This window comes from Ochotona curzoniae, unplaced genomic scaffold, assembly GCF_017591425.1.
Source record: "Ochotona curzoniae isolate NIBS_2020 unplaced genomic scaffold, NIBS_Ocur_1.0 contig_3255, whole genome shotgun sequence".
Lineage (NCBI taxonomy): Eukaryota > Metazoa > Chordata > Mammalia > Lagomorpha > Ochotonidae > Ochotona > Ochotona curzoniae.
Genome location: NW_024465777.1, coordinates 1,069,331 through 1,086,611, shown reverse-complemented (window position 1 = coordinate 1,086,611; position 17,281 = coordinate 1,069,331). Strand labels below are relative to the sequence as shown.

The window sequence follows — 17,281 nt, the reverse complement described above, 5'->3', positions numbered from 1 at the left end:
GTGCTGCACCGAGCCCCCAGCCCATTGCCTGGCCTCCGGGATGGCACTCCCAGGATAAGCATCTAGAGAATGAAAGAATAAATGAGCACATGGCACAGAGGGAGGCTGACTAGTACATTAGCACCAGCCTTTGCCATCAAGTTACCACCAAGACTGAGACTCCACAAGGCAAGATGGCACACGACTGGGCAGCGGTGGGGTGGGGGGCGGGGTGCCGTGTGCTGGGTGAGGGCTGGGAGGGATGGCTGTGGTTTCTCTATTCCTGCAGAGGGTGGGCAGCTCTGAGCGGTCCTCCCCCCACTGTCACAACCACGGTGATACACCAAGCACAAGGTCACTGTCCCAAGGGCTCAAGCTGAATAATGTTGACTGTGGAAGCCATAGTTGCCATCAGTGCTTACTGCACATCCGGGCATCCCCATGCCCCGCTCAGTGCTTCCCTTGCAATGTCTGGCTGAGTCCTCCCCATGGCTTCATAGTGACAATCTCCACTTTAAGACAGATTTATTCATTTATTTATTTGAAAGCTAGAGTTTCAGAGATAAGGGGAGACAGAGAGAACTCCCATCATTGGTTCATTGCCCAAATGCCCACAAGAGCTTGGGCTGGGCCAGGTTGAAGTCAGCAGCTTCATCCCAGTCTCCCATGAGGATGGCAGGAGCCCAACGACTTGGGCCGCCTTCTGATGCTTTTCCCACACGTTCAGCTGGGAGCTGGAACAGAAGAGCAGCAGCTGGGTCTCGAACTGACAGTGCCCGTATGGGATGCCCGTGTTGCAGGCATTTATCCCATGACATCACTGTGCCAGTCCCTGCTCCCATTTTATAGATGAGGAAATTGAGGCTCAAGGAGAGCCATCGGTTTGACCAAGATCACACATCAGCGGGTATTGTCAGCAGAATCCAGACCAAATGACCCCTAACCTCTGTGACATTTGATGTTGTCTTTTGCCAAGTCCCTCTCATTGGTAAAGTGTGGCCAGGACTCCTGGGAAGGGTACTGGTTCTGGCGAGGCCCACAGGAGGCTGGCGACTCACTGCTGGGCAGCTTCCAGTGAATTCCCTGGGCCCTGGCTCCCGGGCCACGGCCCAGGGAACAGAGCAGATCCTGGCGGCCTCAGGACGGGCGGCTCCATCTTGCGCCTGGGAGGGAATGTTATGGGCTGTCGCCGGGGGTGCCAACACACCGGGTTCTCGCCATAAAACCACCATGCTCACCTCTGGAAGGCACTCGCGCAGGTCTTGCGGTGTCCTCAGAGCCGGCCTAATGAACACTGTAAATTTCCCCTCCTCGGACGGCCTCTCTCCTTCCACACCCGCCTTCTTGACGGCTCACACTTTCTCTGCTTTCAGAGCCGTGTTTTCCAAGCGTCCCACACGACAGCAGCGTGCAGAGGCCCAGCCCCGTGCTAATCCCCAGGGCGGAAAACGAGCGGGAAGGAATGTGCAGTGCCAAGTGCCAAGGGCAGGCCTCACCCCAGGCTTCCAGTGTCCGGCAGAGGGTGGAGGCCAAGGGCCAGAGGCCTGGGGAGAGGCCGCACCTCCTCCTGGAGGGCCTCACTGCTGCTATTCATACCACAGGATCCCCGCGGGAACCGGCAGCCAGGGCAGGCACCAGCTGTGTCTTGCAGGTTTATAGCACAAACACAGACTGAGTTGTTAAGGTTGTGGGTCCCTCTGTCCCCTTCCTTGGTCTCAGACCACATGCGTCTATCCTGTGGCCTGAATAGGGGGTCTGAGACCCACAAGGTAGCTTGCGTGCTGCAGGCAGTAAAATGAAAACTGAATTTGGAAGGGCAGCTATAACTGTGAGGTTTGGCAAGACACTGAATAGAGCTGCTATGAACAGTTACTCAGGTTGTGCACTGAACAAGGGCACCTGGGGTGATGAGGTGGATGGAGTTAAAATATCTGTCCTGGGCTCTGCCCACTGAGATGTAACAAACATAAAGGTGCCTTATGGACTAGCCGTGGTCCCAATCCTGAGCCTCAGCTCCTGCCTCGGCCCGTGATCACATCTCTTGCAGAGGGACGGTAAAAGTATAGAGACACAAGGCACATGGAAGTACCCCGTAATTAAGTGTGATGAATTATTGTTGCTGATTTATGCCAAGCTTAAACACAGGTAATGAGAGTGCCTGTAGCCAAACAGAAACCAGGACTATGGTACTCTCCGCTGCATGAACGAAGCATGCACCCCGGCACTTCCTTTGCTGTGCCTACGGCAGACATCACTAATCGATAGGATCCGTGATGTACCTTCTCTGTGCTCCAAAAGTCAGTTTCCACCCTGGTACTAAGGAAGTGTGAAAATCCAGTGTGGAGAGTTGCTTCCTGCCTGCCCCACCAGGTCATTTGGAACTGGTTGCGGAAGGGGGAAGGGAAGGTCAGATGCCTTGTGTGTCCCAGCTTTGAGCCTCGTGATGGATAAATCCTGTACAACAACATCTGCTTTCAAATCCCAGATCCACTCCAGATTCTAGCTTCCTGCTAATGCGCACTCCAGGAGGAAGTGGATGTGGCCCCAGGACTTGGTCGTTGTCATTCACCTGGGAGAACTGGATTCAGTCCCTAGCCCCAGCTTTGGCCCGGCCCAGCCCCAGCTGTTACAGTCATCCAGGACATAATCCAACAGGTTAAAAACTCTTGTGCTTTTAAATAAATAAAGCAAAGCTTTGAATTTAGAAGAAAGCACCAGATGCTTTACCAGATGCCCTAGATTAAGCCACCAGCAAGTGTTGGTGGCACCATGTTGGGTGAGCTCGGGCATAAACCTCAGAGCCCTGTGAGAGTGCAGGCAAGCCTGTCCCACTCCATGCAGCTAGGGAGTGCGGGGGCACAGGACCCCAGAATCTGCATTGGCTTTCCGGAATGGGAGACCCTGGAGGGCAGGGAGGGGGCTCCAAGGCCTAAGCCAGAAGCTCTACTTCCCCCAGAGGCTCCTGGCCACCAGCAGCACTTCCTGATCCACTTTTACCTGTGGCCACTTCCAAACCCCAGGGTCTATCCCCAAGAGTTGAGACCGACTCAGACATACCCTCTGGAGAGAGAGGGCCAGGTGTCCTCCAGGGGCCCCTCTGTAAACACAAGCATCTGTGTACACACGGCCATTGCCTGAGACCCTGGGCCTGCCGGGACAGCCTTGGAGTGGACGGTCAAGGCCAGGCACCTGCTACTCCCTAGCATGGCAGGGCCACTGAAGCAACGCTTTGGGGATCAGACCAGGCTCAGCTCAGACCTGAGTCATGCTCACTGCTGAGGCCCTCAGAGAGGATGAAGTGAGGACGAAGTGAGACCATGAGGAGTAGAGCACAGAGTTACACACAGGGAGAGGGAGACACAAAGAGAAATCTTTTGCTGACACATTCACTCCTGAAATGGTGACAACAGCTGGGAGTGGGGAAGGGGGCAGGTCCAAGCCAGCAGCCAGGAACTCCGCCCTTGTGTCCCACGTGAGTGTCAGGGAACCAGGCACTTGGCCATCCTCTGCTGCTTTTCCAGACCATTGGCAGTGAATTGGAAGAGAAGTGGAGCAGCTGAAATTTGAAGTGGCATTCATATGGGATGCTGGCATCATAGATGGCAGCTTAACCCACTATGCTACAATGCCTGTCCCCAATCCTGGCCTTAAAACAAGTGCCACAGAAATCTTCAGAACCTCAGTTTCCCAATCTGTTGAGTGAGTGCAGGAGCCTGTTGTGGGGGTACAGCCTCCGTTCGGGCTCTGCAGAGGCTAGGAAGACAGGGCAAAGGGTGGGGTGTTGTGGGGGCAGCGGGGAGCTGCTGTGTGTTGCTGACAGGAGGCAGGACCCAGGGGTCCTATGGCCTCAAAGGAAACCAGCAGCTCCACTCCTGGGGCTGAGTGGTGGGGGGGTAGCTACAGAAGAGGGGATTTCTGGGCAGGGGTCTCCCAGAGCCAGCAAGGACAGCCCTGGTGGGTGATAGGCAGTGATGTGGTAACCCATGACGGCGAACTCGGCTCTGTGCTCATCCCTCAGCTAGCTGTCTCCCCGAGATGGGCACCCCGCAGCCCTGTCCTCCCCACTTCCTGTGTGCTGGGTCAGTGTTGTGATTTCCACTCGCTGCGTGCCTGGGACAGCCTGGTCCTGGGCACCGCCAGGGGTCATGGGGCTGGCGGGGAGACAGGGGTACAGAGCGGTCACCCGCTGACTGGAAGATGACTCAGGATCTGAAGGCTGCAGGCGGCGTGGCCGGGAGCCAGGAGGCCCAGCGCAGCCTCACCTCCACCCCTGCCCCCCGCTGGCCCCAGCAGAAGAGGCCTGCCTGCAGTGGGGGCTGGGAGCCAGGCCCTCAGCATGTCAGAGCCAGGGAGGTGATCCCCCATCCAGACAGTGAGACCAGCTGAAGCCAAAGGTGCGGGACCTGCTCGGGGTCACACAAGTGGCATCTCCTGGCTTACCTCGTCTCTGACCACGCCTCATCGCCCACCCTCCCTACCGAGTAAATCTCTCCTCCCCTCCCCTTCTCTCTCTTTCTCCTGCCCATTCCTGACCCCTCTGTGTCCGTGACCACCTTCCTCCTATAGTTCCTGGGCACAGAACAAAAGATAAGACAGGGGTGAGACCAGGTTTAGAGACATAACTGGGAAAACGGCAGACTCAGGAAGTCCCTGCCAAGGGGCATAGCTGGGGTGCCCCAGCTCCACCGTGGGCAGGGAAGGGGGACAGAGGCTGTGTATCATAAACAAGGACTGGGGTGGAAATCCATTTCCATTGCAAGGAACAGAAACAACCCAAACCACCATCCTAAGCAGGAAGGGAAATTCGTTAGCTTCTGTAATGTTCATGGATCTTTAGCTTCAAGCACAGCTGGATCCAGGTGCTCACTGCTGGTTTTTGGGGAAGCTGTTGTTCTCCAGTCTTGCCCTCTGCTTTCTGCTGTTTTGCGTTCATCTGCAAGCAGGCTCTCCCTGTGCCACAGCAGCTTTGGCTTCCATTCTAGCAGCATAACCACATCTTTCCCTGGTGTGGTGGCAAATTCCCAGAAATTATCCTGGGAGTCCTCACTTGGCTCCCAAGTCCACCGCCCTCAATCAACCTGAGACTGGAGGACCGGGCCCCGGGTCCACCCCTGGACAAACTGCACCCAAAGCACCAACCCAAGGTTGGGGTTGGGGCGAGGAGGCTGCCTCTGACACTGCATGCCTGGACAGAGGTCTTTGACTGGAGGCTGCTCCCCACAGGAATGAAGGCCTGAGACAGAGGGAGGGTGCCCTTCGTGGGGGAGATAACATTCCCCTTGGCCGGGCTGGGCCCCATGGGAGGGTGGAAGCCCCTGCTAAAGGCGAGAGGAGGATGAAGGATGCTCCATTCTGCCTGGCCCCGGTCACCCTGCTGTGACGCCAACACTCTGCAGCCAGACACAGTCCTGGACGAGCCAGGGAACACCTCTGCCTCCCACGGCTGCACACCCCGGACTTACGGGGCCATTTTGAGGAGCATCCCAGCCTGAGCTGCCCCAGCTCTGGCTGTGGAAAAAAAAAGCCAGAGGCTTGCATGTTGCAGCAGGTGGCCGTGTCCAAGCTTACAGCTCTTCCGGAGGGAAGAGGCTGCAAAACTGGGATGGGACCCTGACGGCTCTGCCCTATGCTTGGAAACAAAGAGGAGACCCCGCTGGCCCTGCAGTCGCTCCCGGGCTGGCCTGCCTCGTCCCCGGCCCACACAGCATCTCCAACCTCAGCCAGCATCTCCACTTTGCCTTTGAACTCCTCCAGGCTGGACTCATTGTCCAGGCCACTGTGCACGTTGCCTGGAGAGGCACATATTCCCCTGAGACTTGGTTTCCCCATTGGAGCATGGAGAAGTCCCCCTGCCCCCCGGCAGCTCCTCAGGCGGGCTAAGACCATTGAATGGGCCAGGGTTTGGGATGCCCCTTGGCATGGCCTTCCTAAGTCTGCTGTTTTCCCAGTTATGTCTCTACACCTGGGGAGGCTGGGAACCCCTGGGTACGCCCCGCTGATCACCGCACAGAGGAACTTGGGAAAGGTCCAGCTGTGTCTGGCCCACAGGCAGGAGGACGAGTTGTGGGCAAGATGAGCCTTCACGTGACCACTCCAGCCTGCTGGTGCTAGTGACTTTGTCTCAGTCCTTCTCCGGGTCCCAACAGTCCGGTGCTGAGTCCTTCAGTGCTCACTCTGGCTCCCGCCCACAGCAGTCGCCAGTCCACTGTCTGATTCCCTCCAGGGACCGTCTTGTCTGTCCATCACTGGCCTCTGGCACTTGACATGGTTTTCTCAAAGCCCATCTTTGCTGTAGCGGGAGCCTGGGTTCCTCTCCTCTTCTGCTCCTATTCTGTTGCGTGGACCACTTTCTGCTCCCCGCTGTAGCCACCCCACCATTTCCTTGGACCTTTCAGTGGTTTCACCTGTTCGGTACTACAAACACCTGTACCCTCGTGGCCTTGAGCTCCTGCTTTCACTTGTATTGTTTTCTTGGTGTTGGTTTGTTGGTGTGTTTGATGCCAGCCACTCTCATGGGTGTGAGGTGGGGTGGCACTGAGTGGCACTCCTATGCATATTTTGCTGCTTATCATCCCTCCCAGGAATGCCAGTCACACATCTCCTGGTCCTGTGGCATTCTGGGGAGAAAGCAACAGCCCTTCCCCTCCTCCAGCCCCTCCCCTTGCTCATGACTGTAGCTGCTCTGACCTCCCTTCCGTTCCTTGGGCTGCTGAAGCTCCTGGGCGTGACCTTAACACTGCCATTGGGGACCAATGGGCAGAGTGCTCCTGCAGGTGGAATGACCCTCCTCCCAGACTCTCCCTGTCTCCCTCTGTCTCTTGATCCTGAAGTAGCGCAGCTGCATTTGTGTTGGTGCACAGGGTGGTCAGAATTGCAGCTGCCCCCTGAGAAAGGCCACAGCAGCCGCTGCAAGGCACGGGCCCTGGGTCCACTCTGATTGTAGCCCACTCATGGAAACCTGTGCCTCCTTGGAGAGTGGAGTGCTCAGCCAGGGTTCCCCTGATGCAAGCTGGAAGACATTTCTCTTGTGCACCCTCGGGTCAGGCTGAACAGAGAATCTGTGACTCACCGGTTCTGGATACGGCAGTGTGCTTGTCTGTAGGAGGGGTCACCTCCCAGGGGAGTCATGAGGCTGCTACAAGACAATGAGGCAGGGAAAGGGCGTGGGGGCTTGGCACAGCGCTGAAGACGTCACTTGAGATAATTGCACCTCATATCAGGGTACCTGGGTTCTAGTCCTGGCTCTGCTGTTGACGCTGGCTTCCTGCTAACGTGCCCCCTGGGAGGAAGCAGGTGGTGACTTTCAAATACAGATAAAATGTGCCTGGACAGGACTTGGCACCATCCTGGCATAGAACTGAGGGCTTGCCTGGCCATTATATGGCTCCAACAGGTGGAAGGGCTAAGAGACACTATCCTTACTCTTTTGTCCTGCCCACCACACTTTCCCAGGAGGTTCTTCCCGTTTCCAGAGGCTTGGACAAGACCCCAAGGTTGGTGCCTCAGGGGGACAGAGATAGAGTAGTGGGATCAATGGGGTGGTCCTGGTCAGTACTACAGACCCATTCCCAGTGTGCGCATGACCCTGAGCCCTCCTCATATGACAACAGATGCAATATTCTTAGCTACCCTGGAAGCAGGTACCATTCACCCCCATTTAACAGATGAGGAGACTGAGGCTAAGAGAGACCAATCTGATGGTCCAGCTCACACAGGTACAAAGTGATTGGGCCAAGACTAGATTAAGCTGCCACCCGCGACACCTGTTTATGTCTCAGCTGCTTTAGTTCTGATCTAGCTCCTGCTAATGGCTCAGGAAAAGCCATGCAAATGATCCAAGTGTTTGAGGCCCTGCCACCCACATGGGAGACCTGGAGAAGCTCCTGGCTCCTGCCTTTGGCCTAGCCCAGCACTGATCATTGCAACCATTAGGCAAGTGCACCTGTAGATGGAAGATTCTCTGCGTCCCTCCTCCCCTCTCTGTGATTCTGACTTTTAAATAAATCTTAAAAATTCATGATAAAGTGGATGAGCCAGGCAGCCTGGACAAGGACAAAGGGCCACAGGGAGGCCTCAAGCGCTGGGGTCTGCCCAGCCTCAGCAGGATGGGGTGGTCTCTGCTCTGATGTCACATGGCCGGGAACTGCCTTCACTGTCACTCCTGCCTGAAACCGCAGCTCCTCTCCGTAGGCCTCTCCTACTTGACGTCACCCACTTCGTTCTCAGAAAGTATGCAGAATCACCCAGCAAAGCTCCACCTGCGCAGAGGCTGATTGGGAACCCAGCGCTTGGACTTCACCTGTGGCTCCCGGGGAAGAGGGGGTAGGCTTTGCAAGGCAGTCTCCCTAGCACACACATGCCTCTGTACCTCTGCTTCTGCTGACCGCCCCTGCAGTGCCACCCACTCACTGACCACCTCTGCAGTGCCGCCTGCCCACTGACCCTCTGCAGTGCCACCCACTCACTGACCACCTCTGCAGTGCCACCTGCCCACTCACTGCCCCAGCAGTGTCACCTGTTCACTTGCACCACCTGTATGCACACTGCAGCCAGCACATTGTTCCTGGCTTCTGTTCTGTGCCAGGAATTGTAGAAACTCATATCACTCATAGCAGATGGGGTTCCTGTTGCCATGGAGTCCTTGGATGCCTGGAAATCTCCTGCACATCCCTCAGAACCCCACTTTATGCAGGCCCTGTGTTCTCTGTGAAGCCCCCTGACTCCTTCAGGCAGTGAAATGAAAGCTTGTAGCATCCTGCGATTTCAGGCATTCAGGAGCGGGACAAGAGCCCTTGGTCACTTCAAACTCATTGAACTCTAGGTTTGTGCTTAGCGCTCCCTGGGGGATGCTACTTCCTGGATGATGGTATTTTGTGCTTGATACCACAGGTGCTCACCTCTTCTCCAAGGGGACAAACAGCATCCCTGTTTGCAAATGAGGAAATGGGCCTGGAGAGGTAATACCTCTTGTTCCAGCTCCTAATCCTGGACAGAAGGAACAGACACATTCCAAAGTTGGCCACTGTGCACACTGTGAACTTGAGAGTCCTATGGGGTGGCACTCTGCTCCCAGGTCCCTTCCCATCAGGGGTACTCTGCATGGGGTGCAGCCCAGTTGGGCTGTGCTGCTCGGCTCCAGGCCTAGGTGGCGATGTGCATACTTGGCTCCAATCCCTGCTGGTGGCCACCTGTGCCTCCCCAGTTCTGATGGCCTGTAAGAGGCTCTCACCTCCCCCAGCCCCCTTCCCCAGGACCCCTCACCTATGCCCCTGTTGACTGGATGCTGCTCGTCCCTGACTGACACCACTGAGGACAGACCGAGTGTCCCTTCCCTGAGCATGTCAGGGAGGAGGGCGCTGGCCCCACAGCACGGGAAGGGCGCTCTTGGAACTGATCCCACTGCCACAAGCACCTGGGGCACTGTGCCGATCCGTCCCAGCCTGTCCTCCTCCCTGTGGGGGTCCTTAGGGTTACCTAACCGGACCCCCATGGATGTGTATGGGGAAGACAGAAGTCAAGGCAAGAACAGGGATGGGGAGGGAAGTTCTTGTCCAGAGTATCCCCCTAGACCAGGAGGAGCTGAGCCGAGCTGCCTTTTCTGATTCCCGTCCTTAGCACAGTCTGAAGCTGATTTTGCAAGGGCCCCGGGGCAGCGGGAGAAAAATGCAGTCGGACCAGTTATCTGCTGGGGCAGGGATAAAAAAAAACACAGCAGCTCTACTGCTCTCCCTGAAGCCCGAACCTGCACTTCCTCACTCCAGGGTCCTTCACTGGTGGGAGCAGGACTCAGCTCCTGGGCCAGGAGGGCTGGGAGGGGCCATGCAGGGGAAGGGGGCTGAGAGCAGCAAGAAGGTGGGGGTGCTTGGGCTGTGAAGTGCTGCACTCACCGCACTCAACTTCTTCCAAAGCAGCAGCCGGGCTCCGCCTTGTGCCAGCCCCCTCCACCTAGCCTCCAGGGATCTCCGGCTTTGCTCACCTGGGCATCTATCTGGGACTCAGTTTTCCCCATCTGCAGATGAAATGGGTTGAGCTTTGAGTATGTTTTTTGGGGGGGTCTCATGGACTGGGCCCTCCATGGAAAGGGGTGAGGGTAAGAAAAACCCAATGATACGGGAAGGGGCCCAGTATACAGTGGCCAGGGAAGACGCTGCCCAAGAGATGGACTCCATGCCCACTGCTGCCCCACCTGCCGGAGTCTCCTTGTCTGTCCATCAGGCATGAGGGGTGTGGGGCAAGCTGAGCATGGTGGGATGGACAATGCTTCACCCTGCGCCTGCCACCCAGGATGCAAAATGTCATCATCATCCTTGTTGCCATCAATCTCCTGCTTGTCACCACTGTCTTCTTGCTCATCCTTAAACAAAGCCAAGTCCCCTTAGCCTTAAGCAACGGCCCTGACCTGAGCTCAACTCCCAGCATTGCCATTCGTCTGCTAAGGCCTGTTTCTTCCTCTGAAAACTGGGTCCAAGCAGACCAGTGGAGGGAACACATCAGGAGTGTCTGCCCCGAGGCCTGGTGGACAGGAGGCACCTGCTTCTTTCTCTTTGTTTAATTGATTACAGAACTGAAAAGGGATGTAGAGCGAACATGCGGTATCACCTCCATACCTCCTACCCTGTGCTCCACGCTGCCCCAGGGAGCTATTTAACTCACTCATAAATAGCACCAGAAGGTGGAAAGAGCCATAATGCCCATTTTACAGAGTGGAAAACTGAGTCACAGATAAGCAAAGTGCCATACCCTTGAAGCCTGTGCTGCAGCTTCAGGCCTATGAGCAGCAAACAAGCATACTGGCCACTCTAGTAAGCAGTTACTGTGTGCCAGGCAGTAGTCTGCTCCCACCCTTTGGGAGCTCCTTTCATCCCCCAGCAGTGCCGTGAGCAGCTGCTGTCCTTACCCCCATTTCGCACAGAGAGAGGCCAAGTGACTGAGTCAGGACTCAGTAACACCGGGTTCTCTTAATCATTGCTGTAGGACCCTCTCCAGCACCACCAACAGGTCTGGCACTCCCAGGAAGCCTTGGTCCCACCCAGGGCTGCAGGGACTTTTGGAAGAGATAAATTCTCACAGAGCTGGGGGTCTCTTAGAGAACAAATTCTGTGCCCCTCCAAACCCCACTTCCCAGACAGGCAGGGAACAGGTGCACTGGGTCTTGGCTGGGGACTGACAGCCAAGGCCCGCGTGAACCAGAGGAAAGCCAGCCCGCAGCCCCTGGCCCTGGCGGGAGATTAACAAAACAAATACTGGAACAATCTCCATTTCAACACTTGGGGAGGGGGCCCGGTGTCAGGGCGAGGGGGCAGGAGGGAAACCCAGAGACATTTTACCACCTAAATAACTTTCCCTGTTTAGTTTCACACAAATGTACACTCAAGTGCTCTCCTTTTTTTTTTTTTCCACATTTTTATTTTATTTTGACAAATGCTCAAACTTTCCTGCCACAAATTATTCTTGGCCAGGTTACAAGTAGAAAGTCCATGCGTCTCCTTTCTTTGACAAAGAGGCAGGGAGGTTCTTCGGAAATATTTTGGTTGTGGGTTTGAGGCAGGATTTCTTCCTTCATTTTCCTGATGGCACCTTGGCCGGGGAGCCCACGAGCCAGCCAGTGCTCACCCTGCCCCAGGTGCAGCAGCCTCCTGGTCAAACCTCGGTTCCCCCCACCCCCATTCTAAGGCTGCGCTCAGTTCATCTCCAGCTGTGCTAACAGGATTTCATGGTTCTGGTTTCAGCGTGTGGAATTGGCACCCGTGCCTCCTGCCCCACAGGCCCCGCAGAGCCGCATTTGGCAGGTCCCCTGGGATCCCTGTGTACCTGCTCTGTCCTCCCCAGGACCCAGGGAAAGGCCAGTGCTGGGTTCCCCAAGTGTGCTGCTGGGCGCTCTCCTGCGGAGCTGGCTGGCTCCTTCCTGGTCTCCTCTCCACCACTCTACCCTGCCCTCCACTCCAGCGTGGAATCCCCGCCCTCCACTCCCTCCCTGGGGCTTCAGTCTTCCCAGTGTTCTCTCAGACCGACACCCCAGTTGTGTCGTCCATGGAAGAGACCCTGCTTCTTACGTGCTGCTTCAACCCCTGCTGATTTTCTTAGAACATTCTCACCACGTGATGCACCCGTGTTCTAACTCCAGTGAATCAATGAATGAGTAAATGAATTAGTGAATGAGGGAGTGAGTGAATGAGTAAGTAAATGAACAAATAAATAAATGAGTGAAAACATTATTGGGATTAGTGAGTGAGAAAGTGAGTGAATCAGCAAACGGGTCAAGAATGGATGAGCAAGGTGAGTGAATGAAGCATGCATGAACAAATGAAGAATGACTGAGAATGGAACCTGGCTGGAGAGGGCACTACAGCCCAGTGGAGAGGTTGGCAATGGCTTCAAATTCAGCCTCGGGAGAAAAGTCCCCAGCCACTGGGGCAACATGTCCAAATTTGAGTCCTCTCATCCCACTGCATGAGGGTATGGGACTGGGTCAGTCAACAAGGGTGGCCCAGCCTAGGTCAAGGTCACCGGGCAGCTGTTCCCCATCAGAACACCTTCACCTGCACCTGCTGTGGCTGCCCCCTTCCCAGGCTGGCTTAGAAGGGGGACACAGTGGCTTAGGTCTCAAGGCTTTTGGGGTCCCGCTGCTAGGTGTGGAGATCTTTGTTTCCAGGCCTCCTAGTATATCACCAAGAAGGTTTTGTGGTAGTCTCCTACAAAAACCACACAGGAGTGAGTGTCACTTCTCACACAGGCTACATTAATTCAGTCACAGACAGACCTGGCCACTGTGTGTCCTGTGAACCTTTCAGTGCACAAGCAGCTTCTCAAGGGTGCCGGGAGGCAGAGGTTCTGGATCCCAGGAGGAGGCTGAGTTTCTGGGAGGTGATGCGATTTGCACAAAGCCACTCTGAGTTCTTCATCTGGCCTCTCGTGCTGACCCTGGACTTTTTCTCTAGTTCTGACATGTCATGGCTACCACTGACCACCAAAGAGGTGCAGGTCAATGACTGCCTTCCCCTGAGTATCCCTCGGAGGAGTCCCCGGGCCCTGTCTCATCCACCCCCAGTTTCTGCACACGTAGGTAGAAGTGTTAGCAGCCTCCATTGGCATAGCCATGGAGCAACTGGCACTGCCAGGAGTCCTGCTCGGTCCAGGGATTGTTCATTTTATGATTGCGATGAGTGGGTTTACAGAACACCTCGCTGTATAATTAGGCACTCATTTTGTGGATTTGCAGCACCAGGCTGGAACGTCTTAATCCCTTAATAGTAACTTGGGCCCTCCTTCCCAGTGACTATAATGGAAATTAACGGGCACTTTTATTTGATGGAGCTCCTGAGTGATAATTTGGGGTCCAATTACATATGACATAATGAAGAATAAAACTGTGTTTTTTCCAATGGATGGTTCAGCCAGCCCCGTGGCTGGTATGTCCTTCCACCACTGTGGACTCGGTGGGTTGGGTGGCAGGTATCAGCTGCCCCTCTGAGAAGCTGTGGATGGGACACAGTTCTCCAACTCTCTGGACCCGCTAGTGCTGCAGGTGCATGAGTCTTTGATGAATGCCTTTCTCCAGATGCATCTCACTTTAGCCAGAAAAGAGATGGACAGGGAACAAAGGAGGGTGTGGGCTGGTGGGAAAGAACTCCAGGAAGAGGAGGACCCCTCCTCCTGGCATTGTATTGTACCCAGTACGCTCCAGGCGCCTTCGAAGTGCTGAGGACCCAATGCAGGACATAACAGGCCAGAGTCCCCATCCCAAGGAGCATATGGTCCAGTAGGGTACGGGAAGGTTGGAACATGAACAGATCAACACTGAACAGCCATGGGGCAGGGAGATAGCAGCTGGCAAGGGCTGGAGTGGGTACAAGGAGGGGGAGCTGAAAAACCTGGAGCCAGCCGGTTGGGAAGGCTTGCCCCTGCACCCCAGGGCAGGGAGAACCACCCATTTAAATGGGGAAACATTAACCCTGGTGGTGCCCGAGATTGAGCACGAGAGAGGGCAGGGAGCACAGGCTGAAGGCGGATGCAGAGGACACCCCTACACACCCCTGTGGCCATCTCCCCACACCCACTCCATCCCTGCCCCAAGCCCCAAGCCCTACCTGATCATCTGCCTTGCTTCTATTCTCTGCCCCAGGGACAGCAGCCGAGGCCTCTCTTCCCTCTGCCCTACTGCCCCATCAGTAAGCTCTAAGTTCTGGCTGCCTGTGGCAGGCAGCTCCCCTTGTGGTACCCCACTGTGTTCAGCCTTCACATAGGCCCGTAGATTTAACCTTGAGGGAGGAGGTAAAATTAGTGGGTGAGCCTCGAGGAAGGCTCTTGTGCCTGCCCTGACCCACGTCCTCGGTGGTCTTGCTCACCCTGTTGATGGACAATGTGTCTTCCTCGCTCAGGTCCCCTGCCCGCATCTGGTCATGTTGGGGGTTCCTGCTGAAGACAGACAGGCCTAAGCAAGTCCCAAGGGCCACCTTGCCCTGCCCAGAACTGCCTGCCTTCCTTTCAGCCACGCCTTGGCATTGCAGCTTGTCTGTCCTGCCAGGACCTGCCAGGAGGCCTTCTCAGCCTTGACAGCTAACCTCACCTGTGGCCAGGAGTCCAGCCTCTCTCTGGCTATTGATGTGAACCTGCCCACTGGTGACCACTTTGCTGGGCAAACCCTCTGCCCTGCCTAAAAGCTGAGCTTTTCTGTCCCCTGAACTGAAGGAAAGATGAAATTGTTGAGGCTTGGGGTTGGCTAAGACAGTAGAACCATTACCTGCAATGTCAGAATCCCATATGCGCTGGTTCAAGACCTGGCTGCTCCATTTTCCATCCAGCTTCCTCCTAATGCATCGGAGAAAGCAGCAGAAAGTGCCTGAGTGCCTGGGCTCCTGCACCCACGTAGACACCTGCACAGAGTTCCGAGCTCCTGGCATCAGCCTGGCCCAGCCCCAGCTGTTCTGCCATTTAGGGAGTGAGCCAGTGATGGAAGACCTCTCTTTCTATCTCTCTCCTTCTCTTTCTGCAATGCTGCCTTAGAAAAATACTTTGTGTATTTTTGTATTATTATTTTCTGTGATACGGCTTTACAGATATACAGACTCCCCATTCCCATTCTCTTCCTCCGACCCCCACCACGTTCCCCTCTATTATTTTAGCAACAGCCAGGAGTTCATCATTTTGTTATTTAAGTGAATCATGCATTACAGGTGTAGGCAATGATAGAAAATCTAGTATCATATTATCAAGGTACATTCAGAAGTTTCATTGGGAGTCCTCATTTCATTTGGGAGTAGTGATGCCTACTGCAATGTAGCTTCACTTCCTGGTATGCTGGTCTGCGTTCTACAGCTCATCAATGAGAATATACATGTATACATGTTTACCTATACACATCAATTTGTTTTGTAGTTTTCAAGTTGCCTTATATCAGAGAGAATGTCGAAATGATACAGAGAAGATTAGCAAGGCCCCTTGCAAGGATGACACACAAATTAGTGAAGCATTCCACATTTTTAAAAGTACATCTACTCCATGGAATGCTGCTCAGCCATTAAAAAAGAACGAAATTCCACCATTTGCAGCAAAACGGTGCCAACTGGAGACCATTATGCTCAGTGAAGTAAACCATTCCCAAAACGACAACAACAAAAAAATCTGAAACAAATATCTGAGACTCGTGTATCCATATAGCACCTGGAGGGGAATTCAGGAGTGTGGAGCAGGAGGAGGCAGTTGTCTTGTAGCCCGGGCAGGAAGAGAAGGCCAGAGCCACAGGGGAGCTGACTGCAGAGGAACCCAGGCAGATGCAGAGTCTGGGAAGCGAGTATGAGTCCAAGACTGGTCATGTGCTTTGGGGCTCACCCAGACAGGACAAGAAGCTCGTGTGACAGAGGGAGCCAAGCCCTGGGGCCCCTAGGTGACTCGGTCAGGGAGACCCAGCTGCAAGGCTGTGCATGCGAGAAAGACACTTCCTGCTCCCAGGGCCGCCACCCCCGCTGCCCAGCAGCTGGAAGCGCCCACCGGGTCTCTCTGCAGCCTCAGGTGCGGAGGAGGGCATCCCTCTAAGGGAGTACAATCAAAGGAGAAGCAGCCTCCCGCCCTGCTCGCCATGCCCCAGAGGCCTTCCCAGAGCAGCCCGATGTGGTTCAAGGACTCCTGGGGGAGCCCAGCGTGGGAGCCACTGTAGAGCTGGGCTGTGCACCTGGGACCAGCTCCAGCATCCCTACCCAGACTAGGGCTGTCCCAGAGGGACTGGATACACATAGATCCTGGTACCCATGGGATGGTCTCCCACATCTGCTTCTCAGAAGTCCATATTTGTCGGGTGAAACTGGACAGAGATGAACCCCAGGAACCCTGTTGAGGGATGAGCTGGAAGTACCGGGAGCCTGTACCAGCCACAGTGTTTATACCTTCCTTCATAGAAGGTCCCTCTCAGGCCTCCATGCCCACCTGGCAGCCCCAGGGGCTGCCCACAGTTAGCACCAGTGCCAACTTCATCCTTTCGCCATGGCTTTGGCAAATATGGGTCTCTCCCAGGATTCCTCTTCCATTAGCTACAGGAGCCTATCTTAGGCCAGAGCCTATCTCAGGAGGAACTGAATGTCCCAAGGGCCAGATGCCCTCCCTGCTTGCTGCCCCAGCCCTGCTGGCCCCTTCCTCCCAGGCAGTTTAGCCTCTTTCCCTAGCACTTGACTTGTCTTGGCGGTGTCTGCCTCACCCACGATGCCCTGGGCTGTGCTTCCATCTCCTGCTGCTGCCCTGAGCCTAGGGACAGCCCCTGGCCTGCTGTCCACCTCCCTGGAATGAGGAAAGGTGAACACTTCACAGAAGGATGCTAAGGATTGGGAAAGAAGGCTGCGGGAGGCAGGGAGTGGGCGTACACACAGTACCAGGGCACTTTACACACACACACCACAGATGGCATCACTCACAAATGTACCCCCAAACACACACACACCTGGCATACACGCCTGGCATTCTCGCCTGCCCACAGGGAGCCCCCTGCCTCTTTCCAAGCAGGGGGCAGAGCTTTTCCAGGTGACTTCCCGAAGCAGGGTTGAGCTCCTCCAGCTCCCTTTCAAAGCTGCTTTGGCTCCAGCCTCCCTTGTAATCTGCCCCCGGATCAGTGCACACAGGGCACGGGCCCTGGCCTAGGGGCAGGAACTCGCCTCTTCTCCCAGGAAATCTCACCAAGCTCTTCCTCCTCCACCACCACCAGCTAGCTGCTCCCTGCTCACCAGTAGAACCTAATGAGCTGAATTCTTGCGGGGTCGTTTCAAACAAGCGCTGTGGTCCCAGGGGAAGTGTGGCACTGTGTGTGTACATGTGTTCA

At 55.3% G+C, this 17,281-nt stretch overlaps 1 non-coding gene across 1 annotated transcript; it reads left to right on the top strand.

Annotated features, from left to right (window-relative positions):
- Window positions 1–15,353: 15,353 nt before the first annotated feature.
- On the top strand, window positions 15,354–15,460 carry LOC121156165. Its single transcript, XR_005883807.1, has one exon. It is a non-coding gene; the product is annotated as a U6 spliceosomal RNA (small nuclear RNA).
- Window positions 15,461–17,281: the final 1,821 nt, after the last annotated feature.